The sequence below is a fragment of the Pipra filicauda genome, unplaced genomic scaffold (genome assembly GCF_003945595.2).
Source record: "Pipra filicauda isolate LSUMZ 115617 unplaced genomic scaffold, ASM394559v2 scaffold281_size1565311_pilon, whole genome shotgun sequence".
In the NCBI taxonomy this organism is placed as follows: Eukaryota; Metazoa; Chordata; class Aves; order Passeriformes; family Pipridae; genus Pipra; species Pipra filicauda.
Window position 1 is genome coordinate 403,964 of NW_024104400.1, and position 10,721 is coordinate 414,684.

Below are 10,721 nucleotides of genomic sequence, written 5' to 3' on the forward strand. Positions count from 1 at the left end.
ACCAGCTGGAACCTCTTTCTGGGGGAGAAAGGTCAGAGTGAGAGGTCTGGATGTCACACACCCTGCTGGCACATTGGCAGGTGCATATTTGTCCCAGGGGTGCTGGGGAGCTGTGGCACCTCCCTGTTTCCATCACAGCCCCTCGTGGCAGCATCCCACCCGAGTCAGACCGGGTCTGCCCCACACAAGAGGCACGTGAAGGGTCATTGATGTGGACACTTGTCATGTCCCTGAAATAGCTATGAGCTGCAAACCTGGGCTGGGAAGGGGGGGGCGTCCATCATGAGGGCTGTGGCTGCAGGAGTTACGTGACAATCCAAGCCTTCCTTTCAAGAACAATGACACCAAAACAGCGAGTTTCCTGCATTCCCAATTATGGTGGGGAAAACCTGGGAACTTTTCTAAGTCCTTGCTACTAACGTCTGCAAAGGAAATGTCGTTAGAGAGACAGTGAAAAGATGTGATAAAAAACCAAAATCCCATGACATGTGATCATGGGATCACACCCTGCCCAGCTCCCGTGCCTGTGTGGCATGTCCCACCCCTCTTACATGGCCAGCTCACAGCATCCCTCACAGCTGGTGCCATTCTGGCCAGCATCCCAATGCTGTGCCCTGGGGAAAGGACTTGCAGAGATGGAGGAAAACCCAGGATGAGCCATCGGGTGCTCTGCTGACACAGCACAAAGTGGAAGCAGTGCACTTGGCCAAGTTCAAGGTCGAGGGCTGTAAATTCCTTGTTATTTTTAACTCCAGGATAGTAGCTGGCTGAAAACAAGAGGAAGAACAGCTGGGATCCAGAGAGGGAGGAGAGGTGCAGAGAAGGTGGATGCTTTTGCCTGCTGAAATAAGGGCAAAAACTTAAAGAAGAGGCAGGAGGGGTGAGAGAAAACTGGTGCTGCAAAGTGGCAGGATGTCCCCAGGGAGGGCCCTTGGGATGAGCAAGGTCCTTGTCTGTGCCCCACCAGTAGTGGAGCTGCAGCTGGACCCATCCTGGGGGCTGACAGGACCTGTGAGGACATGTGAAGTGCTGCTGCAGCCTGGGGCCATAGGTGGATTGGGGGCACAGGGTGAGCTGGGCTGCAGTGTGTGCTGGCACACACGTGTGCAGCCAGTGTTTTGCTTTCCCAAAGGCAGCACTATAAAACAGCAGCATGTGGCTAATATTGGGAAAGAGCCTTTTCTCCTCCTTGGTGCAGTGTCTGAAGCAGGGTTGGCATCCCAGCTCCCTCCTCCTGCCCTGCCCAGCAAGGCCCAGCAAGGGTGGGCAGGGCTGCAGTGCTTGGGACTGGGGCTTCACCTCTGGCCAGAGTAAAGCCTTGGTGCCTATGGCACAGTGTTCCCTGGCCCAGCTCTTGGCATGTGGCTCCATCAGATGGGCATTTCCAAAGTAGCCCACACATCGTGTCACATCACCCCAGCGATGGGATGCATACGGCGAGGGGACAACACAGAGGCCACACACCTGCAGCTCTGTGCATCCCCCACCCCGCACAGGGCAAGAGAGTGGCTGCCAGGAGAAAGCAGTGATGTTCCTGGGGTATGAAATGATTAAATGCTGGGTTTTGAAGAGAAAAAAACAGTCAAGGAATAACAGAAGAGAGAACAGCCTTGCAGCAACTGCTGCGCAGGGCTGAGCTGTGCACAGGAGCGTGCTTGCACAAACACCCACACCCAGCCTCCTGCTGGCACTCAGATCCTGTGGGATCCAGCTACGTGCACAGGACATGTGTGCACACACGTGCGTGCACACACTCTCACAGGGGTGTGTGATCCCTGGGATCCAGCCACAGGCAGCACTGGTGGGTGGGCTCAGGTGTCCAGACCCAACCTTGTGCCCACCATGGTCCCACTCGGCCCCAGACCCACAAGGCTCTGCCTTGCTTGGACACCATGTACTGGGGCCAGTGATGGTGCTCCAGGGAAACCTTTGGATCCTTGTCCTTTAGCCCAGCCAGAACAAACTGGGCAATTAAAGGGGATTTTCTTGCTCGCAGCCTCTTCTGCTAGCACAGACCTGTCCCTTGGCCTCCTCCCAAGCCTGCCCTCCTGTTGTGCCTCGTGCCCTAGCTCTCCCTTGTTGTCATCTCTGACTGCATCTGGTCCGACTTCCTGGCTTCTCCACACACCCCACAGAGACACTGGGAACAATCCCAGCCCCGTGATGCTGCTGGGATGGGTTGTTACGCACATCCTGGCTCAGGGCAAATCCTTCCTTGGGAAAACCAAAGTCTGACTTCAAAGACACCCAGGGCTGGCGCTCTCTGGGCTCCCCAGGACAGTCTCGCAGATGGTCTCTGAGCAGCTGGGGTCTCAGACCAGCGCTACCACCCATGGACCCTGTCATGCCTCAGCTCTGGGCTGATGGGAACTTTCCTGGGTTGGGGGGCACAGTCCTGCCAGCCCCCATATGCCCAGGAAGCCCAAGAGCCCAAGGGCTCACATTGCCTTTCCTACCCTGCCACTGTCTTCAGGGGACACCCGAGCTGCCAGAGCATCGCCTCTCCCGAGGTCTGCATCCCCGAGCAGCACAGCCCTGCACTCCACTATGGGGACATGGGCAGAGGCACTGCCCCATGGTGCTGTGAGGACACAAGGGACACACCACTGTGGGGGCACAGGCACAGGCAGTGCCAGAGGAGTTGACAGTCAGCGAGCATCTCTCCCTGCCTGGCAGTGCCAGGCTAGCAGCTCCGGTGGGAGGATGGGTGCACGTGAGGAGATACTTCATGCTCCGGTCAAACCCTGTGCAAACAAAGCAGCATGATCCGAGGACCGAGGGACAGCCCCCACGTGGGGACAGAGCCACTGTGCTGGCACACAAAGGCCCCTTCACTGCCCTGGAGAGACAAGCAGTGTGTGCAGTGGCATTGAATCTGGGACAGGGACAATCGCGGTGCGAGCCCTCCTCAGACAGAAAGGCCTTTGTGAGCCACGAGCATCCCCAGCTCTGCAGCCACCACGGGTCCCTGAGCACAGCCTGAGCCATGGTGCTGGGCTCCCCTGGAGCCAGGTCATGACAGGGCCACCCCAGACACGGTCTGTGTGATGGCTCAGTGTGTGGGAAGTGCTGGGAGGCTGGATGGCACCCAGGCAGCCAGAGAGCCGGGAGCCGGCTGCTTTCCGCAGCTCTGCTGGATCACCAAATCCCTGCTCCATCCCAGAAGCCCTCCTCTGCCCCGTCTTCTGTCTCCTGTTGGTGTGACTCATGTCTTGTGGTCTCTCTGCGCATCGGAAGGGCCTGGGCACCCCACAGCCAGCCCGGCGCCTCTGAGCGCTGCGGGAGAGGCAGCACCCACTGAGTCACACCGGCAGCACCCGCTTCCCACCCCACGGCAGACTCACACCTGCTGGGCTCCCCACAGCGTTGACCCCCAGCACAGAGCACCCCAGGGACCCACTGCCACTGGGAGATGGCACGTGGGGTTTCTCCAGGGTGCCACCCACCCAGCATCGCCCCTCCACAGTCAGTCATGTCGGAGCTGGGCGAGCAACGAGCAGGAGATGGTGGCTTGCTTTGGCTGTGCATCCAGACTCAGGGAGCAGAGGACTAGTGTAGCAATCCGTCTCTCTGGAGACAGGAGTTGGAGAAGATCACGGTGTTCCCCTAAACTCAAGCAAACACAAGCAGATGCTGCCAGACCGTGGCCTGGGGAAAGACAAGTTCTCTCCATGGCCATTCTGAGCAGGCTGGGGCAGCAGCCTCGCCAGAGCCCGGTGAACCCTGTAACTGGCACATGGCATGCCAGCTCCCAGAGACAGCCTGTCCTCACCACCACCACGTTCCAGCTGGCTCCTTCCAACAAGAGAGTGACATCAGGGCATGGCCATGGCTTGGGGTGACCATCTTTGCACACTGACACTGCCAGACTGGCCTGGGGTGCACAGTCTGGGGCTGCTGCACCCCCTATGCCTTCAACTGCCGTGTGTGCCTCTCAGTTCCCCCAGCCAAGTGACACTGCTCCTTAACACTGGGGCCCAGCACGTGCCAGGAGGAGGCCGAGACAGAAGGAAAACCAGACACAAAAAGGCTCAAGCCTTTAACAAACAGGTTTGTTTTCTCTCTTCTGGGTTGTGGTTAGGGTTAGGGATAGAGCTGCTGGGGCTATCATATGGTCAGGCCATCTGAACTCTGTGGCAGAGCCAGGGCTTGCAGTGGGGACAGGTGACTCCACAGGAACCCCATGCACCCCAATGCCAGCCTTAGCTGGGTGGTGCCAACCACAGGGTGAATGTGGGCACTGGTGGCACCCAAGCAGGGGCTATCCGGGGAAAAGCAACCCAGAGTCCACGGGAAGGGGGTGGGAGGTGTGCCAGCGTCGTGGTGCCCAGTCAGCCAGCCCAGGGCTCAGTGCAGGGCCCAGCCACAGCTTCTCAGCCCTGCTTGGGGCCCTCCCACACCAACAGGAGTGTTTCCTGGTCTTTTATTCCCTAAGGAGGGACCGCAGGTCTCAGGCACCTGGAAGACCCACGCCTGGAAGCTGTGCTGTGCTCAGAGGGCAATGCAGGGAGGACATTCTCTGCTGCCAACAGCCGGTGCCTCACCCCTTGTTTTCAACTTTATGTAAGCAGGGAACCCAAGCCTGCTCCAGGACATGGTGAAATTGGATCCATACGGAAACAATTAGAAAGGGGAGGGATAAGGAGGAAACTTTGCTTTGTTGGCACAACTCTCTGCCCAAGGAAGAAAACAGAGCCTGTGAGCCAGCCCAGATGTATTTGTGATGGGGGAAAACAACCCATGAGTGAAGGAGAGGCTTGCTCCAAGCAGGCTGGGGTTGTGGGGCAGCTCGCCCCACACCCAGCCCCTCTGGGACCAGCTTTGGCTGAGGGTGAAAGGAGCAGATTCTTGAGGACAGGGAAGCTCTTGAGGAGTAGAATCATAGAATATCCTGAGTTGGAAGGGACCCTCAAGGATCATCAAGTCCAACTACTCCAACAAGGAGGTTGTGTCTGACCAGGGAAGCTCTTCTCACTGGTTTGGAGACAACCCACCCTTAAGCCAAGGCCAAGGCCGTCACACAGGGACTGTAAAACACTCACTGGGATCCCCTCTGCCAAGACCACCTACAGGTCCCCAGCCCCAGTGCTGTGCTGCTCACACAAATACGAGATCACCTCTGACCTGGGCACCCCTCCTCTTCACAGGACAGGGAGAGGACAAATGTTTTTCTGCCTCTCTGTGTCACAAGCCCAGCCTGCACCCTGATGTGCCTTGGAGGCTCAGCAAAGGCCCAGAGGGCTCCACTGCTCCTCTGGGTTGTTTTGTACCTGCAGGGCCTGTTGATAGGGAACACTCGCCACCACAGATGCTTGGGAAAGGCACCCTGGGGCACGAGGTGTTCCAGGATGAAAGCAATTTTATCCCCCAGACTGTGAGTCAGCTTGGAATGTAGAGTCTGGAGCATCTTCAAGGGTGATTCCAGGATTGCACCACTGCAGTGAGAAAGTTTGTGCTCCTGGAGAAGTCCTTGGTCAGCCTGTGTGGGTAGGTGTCCACCTGGACAGGTGAACTAGTGCTGGTGCTGCAGGGTGATGGCTCTGCCTGCACCACAGTACCCACAGAGCCACACCAGCTCCCTCAGCGGCTTCAGCATCCTCCCTTACTCAAACCTTACCCTCCAGCCACAGATCCTTCAGAGCTCTGGGCCAAACCCCATACCTGCTCCAACCGTCTCCAGGGCAACTGAGAAGAACAACCTGTTCTCAGGGTACCCATGGATGTAGCCATACTCTCCAGCTCCTCTGCTAGCATCCTGAGAAGGATGAGACAGCAGCAGCTGCTCCCTCAACCCTTTTTGGGACAGGGGGCCCATGAGGCAAACAGGAGCATAGCTGGGCACAGGGTGCTGGCCTTGCCTCACCTCAGTGAAACCTGGAAGCCTGATGCAAGCACACAGGGAACTTGCTCTGCTGGCAACTTCCACTGTGTCTTTCATCAGCCAGACATCTGTTCCAGGTTTGTGTCTTTCATCAGCAAAGACCTTCAGAGCAGGAATCCTGGGAGGTGAGTACCTGGAATGTGTTGGGAACAGGTAATCCCAGGTTTGTCCTTCCCTGCAGGAGAGGAGGAGCAGGGCAGGTGAGACAGGGCTGCAGGTGCTGGCTGGTTTCCTGGACTGCTCAGCAGGAGCATGGGCTGCACGGCCACCACGCTGGGCAGGGGATTCTCCCTTGCAAGGGGATGTGGTCTCTGATAAACCATTGGAATCCTGTCACTGGATGTGTCCCTGCTGTCACTATTTGATATCTGTGATGAAGCACTCAGGACTCCCAGTCTGCTGTCCCTGGCTGAAGGCTGTTCTCAGCCAGTGCTCGGCAGGGTGGGAGATGGCATGGGGACAGTGGGAGCTGAGACCTGCCAGCCCTCCCGGGAGGCTTCCAGGAGCTCCTGTGCAGTGTGCTAGGCTGGACCTGAGACCCCCAGGAGATGTGAATGGCTCAAGCCAGCACTGGGACCAGGAATCTACAACCACAGGGCAGAGGATGCGACTCAAGAGTGGTCAGAGCCAGCCCAAAGAACTCCAGTCTGTGGCATGGAGCTCATTCTCCATGGGAGGAAGTGTACCCATGCCTGACCCAGTTTGCCTCTTTGTGACAAGCCACCACTGACTCTGGAGCCACTGCCTGACACCTCCCACCCTGTGCCCACCAACACTGAGCTCTCCAAGAGATTACAGCCTGCTCCAAAGTGCCCTAAAATACCCCAAAACATCTCCCTCACGTTGGCATCCTTTGGGCTTCCCAGGGTGACCAGCAAGATCACCTGCCCCAAGCCAGGTAGCCTAGCTGGGCCTCCAGGACCTCTTCAGTGACCAATTCAGCTTGTTCAGGTGGTTGTTTCCATTCCCTACCCAGCTCCCTGCCAAGTGTGGATTAGTTTCAGGTTGGAAAATATGGATTCCTTCCTTACTTCCAAATGTGAACATTGTTTTCTCTTGCATGTCTTTTGTTTTTTGTTGTGTTAGACATGGAAAGTTCCCAGCATTTGTCAGCCTTGGAGGCCAGGCAGGGAAGAGAAAGCAAACACTGTGCTCAGCTGAGGACAAGGAGGCTGGAGGGGCTGGAAATTTTAAGCACAAATTAACCCCAAGCACACTCCCCATCGTTCAGCCAGGCCTGGGCTGAGCCTTTTGCAATGACCATGTGTCTTTGTGCTGTGCCTTAGTTCCTCATTTCCTGCTCATCATTTCCAATTAGCTTCAGAAATCATGGCCCAAACTGGAGCTACCTCAGCCTGGCCTGGACGGTGTAACCCACATGTGGGAGCAGCTGAGCTGTGCCTCAGAGGGACACAGCCACCTCCAGGGGACAACCTACAAACTCACTCTGGTCCTTCCCTCTCTGTCCTGTCTGACCACTGCAGCAGCACTTCGCCAAAACTCCCTCTTGCCCTTCCCAGTCCTCACAGCAGTTCCCAGCCTTGCCATGACCCTTTTCTGCTGCTTTTCCTCTCCTCCCACCCATGCTGCACATGTGCTGGTGTGCCCAGGGGAAACATCTACCAGCACCCAGAGATGTGGGGCACTCATATGGGCATTGGTACCTTCTGAGAGCATCCTGGTGTGCCTGTGGCACAAACGTTCTAGGTCCAGGAAAACTCTCAGGTGTCCATTTTGCCCAATGGAACACTGAGCATCCCAGATCCCCTTCGCACAAGGGAGAGCAGTAACCCTATGACAAGTCTCCTGGAGGAGCTGTGAGGGGCATCAGTGGAGCTGAGTGCCAGCCCTGGGAGCTCTGCAGGGCTGTGGTAGCCGGCAGCCGGGTGCACTGCTCACCACCCCAGATAATTATAGCTCCGCTGTTTATATACCCTCAGCCCGCGGCCGCAGGAAGGAAGGCTGGAGGACGCACTCCACGTAACAGGGCTCCCCACCCCTTCCCCGCTCCCCCTCCCACCTGCACCCCCGCGTGTGAACCAGGCGCGTGTGACAAGACACCACGGCCCAGCCTTGTTTGTCAGAGCTGGTCACAACCCGCAGCTTCCCCTTTCCGACACCCGCGGAACCCCGCTCCGAGCTCCCCAGGCACTGCTTCCCCCCTTTGCACTGCTTGTAATCACCTCTTGCACCCCTCAACCTGGCAGCTTCTTGATCCCACAGCTTGTCTGGGGACATGGAATCTTGTGCCTGACCCCGTGCATGGCTTAACCATGTGGGTCCTGCAGCCTGTACTCATCTCCAGAGCTGTGGGGGGTCAGCGCTCTCCTCTTCGCCCGGGTTGGCCACGGCATGTCTGCCAATCATTCCTCCCTGCCCTTGCATCCCAGCACACGGCATCTGCACGGCAGTCCCATGCTGCTTGCCAGGGGCCAAGCAGGACCGAGCAGAATGCAAGGGAACTCCCAAGCTGTGGGGTTGTCCACCTCTGCAGGGACATGGCTAGAGCGGAATCCCAGGAAGGTGCTCTGTGTCGGGTGGCATCTACGGTGGCACTGGAAGGGGGTGCACAGCCGTAGTGGGGAATGGGGGAGGGGAGCCCCTTGCCCACCCAGCAGAGAAGCAACGACCCGGCACTGCTGGGCTGCAGGACTGAGAACGGGACGGGCTGTGCCCCACACGGATGGTCCAGGCCAGCCAGCTGCGGCTGAGCCAGCACTTTTCGTGTTTGTTTGGGCTGTTAGATAACTTCAAAAGCAGAAGCTGGAAGGGCTGGCGGCTGAACAGTTTGTTCTTTCCGACTTCCACACGCTGCTGCCTCAAACCTCAGCGCAGCACAGGGCTTAAACCACAGCCCTGGTGTGCTGCCCAGAGCCACCCCGTCCCCTCATCCTCACCCCAGGGCCGAGTTCTGCCTCTCCCGGCTGCCAGAGAAGGGACCAGAGCAGAGGGAACTCTCCTTGGTAGGGGTCTCATCCCTACACCTCAGGCTTGGCAGCGGGGCGAGTGGCTGCTGCCACCTCCTGGCCACGGCCCGGGCTCAGCGGTGCCACCCGGGCACGCCGGGGGCAGGAGGAGGTACCTCCGGGCTGCACCGCGCACCGAGGGGAAGGAGCGAGGGTCAGGCACGGCAGCACCACCCGGCACAGCCCGTACCCGCCCGGCGCGTATCTCTGTGAACTGGGACAGGGAACGGCGGAGGGCAAGGCCACGGAGATCCCCGTTCCAGGGAGTGTGCTGCACGGCTTTGACAAAGGGCAGCCGTGGGAAGTGGGTCCGAGTTACCTTTGGGTACCCGAGCCTCTCCGGGGACAGGCAGCCTCACCTCCCCAGGGAGGAGGGAAGGCTGGGGATGCAGCACTGAGGTGTCACCTGCTTGGGGACCACAAGGGTCCACACAGCCCCTGAGCCCAAGAGGGTGCCAGTCCCGGGCACGGTGCTGTGCCTCAGTTTCCCAGCCACCGGGAGGTGAGGGCATGAGGCACACAGAGCTCTGTGGAGAACAAGCAATGCTGAGAACCCCTCCGAGGCTGCCCTGGTCCTCTGCACCTGATAATGGGAGCTCTGGGAACAGAGATGCCCAGCCATGCAGACTCGGCTCCCGGGTCTGAGCCAGGGTCAGAATCCAGAGCTCCCACATTCCCTCAAGTGGCACAAAGCCCACCCCACAAAGGGGGACCCCCCTACTTGATCAAAGGGAAGGGCATTTTGCCACAGCTGGTCCCAACATCCCTCACTGGGCTGCATCACACCTCCCTTCAGCTGTTGGAGCAACCCAACCAGTGACACAGGGTCCCAGTTCCCAGTAGCAACTGGGAGCTTCCAAGAAACTACAGGGGAAAAGGAAAGGTTGGGCCAAGACCAAATCTCTAGTGCAGGCTTTGCCTCTGTCCAAAGAACTGGGGTGAGAGTCTGATCCTGTGCCTGAGGACCAGGAGCCAGGAATATCACCCTGGAGTCTGCTAAGATCCCTCTCCCAGTGCTGGAACACTGGGGATGAAATTCCCCCAGGCTGGGACCAAGTGACAGGTGAGGATCAGCATGTGCTGCAGCCCTGTTGAGAGCTGGCACAAGTGAGGCAGGGAAGTAAAGCAGTACCATGGCTGCTCTGGAGGGAGAGGGAGCCAGAAAAGCCAGACAGGAGAGAGGACAGGTAGTAATAGATCAGAAGCCAAATGGATGCAGAGAGGAAGACGCTGCAGACTTGTTAAAACTGGGGTTTGCTCAGCTGAGGACACAAACAGGACTGACCCCGACCTAGAGCCCCCCAGCTCCATGTGCTTTGGTCACACTGTGTGCCATAGTGGCCAGAGAGGTGCAGGAGGCCGGAGGTGCCACAGCATGATGGACATCACGCCTTGACTCAGGGCACAGTCACTGGCATGAGGCAGAGCGGGCAGGGACAGAGGCCCCAGCACACGTGGGCAGGCGAGTGTTCACGTGGGGGTGCCCAGCCACCTCTCAGGGATCCTCTGGCCTGGCCAGAGGCAGCCCTGGGAGTCTGGCAAGTGCTCTTCCTCCCTCTGGTGCCCACTGACCTGTGACACCATGGTTCTAAAAACTGCCCCAGGGCTGGCACAACTTGGAGCCAGCTTGGAGCCACCATGTCACACAAGGCCTCTCTCCTGCTGCTCACTCACCTCCCCATGGGCAGGGGTTGGGGAGAGCCCCAGGTCTGACAAGGGGAGTCCTATGGACTGCTCAGACAATGGAGGGAATGAGGACACATCCCAGACAGATTTTAGAGCTGAGGGCAGGCTCTGAAGCAGCCAGTGAGGTTTGCCTTTGCCTAGGACAGGATGTCTTGGGAAACTGCACACCCTCCACAGCTCTGCACCAC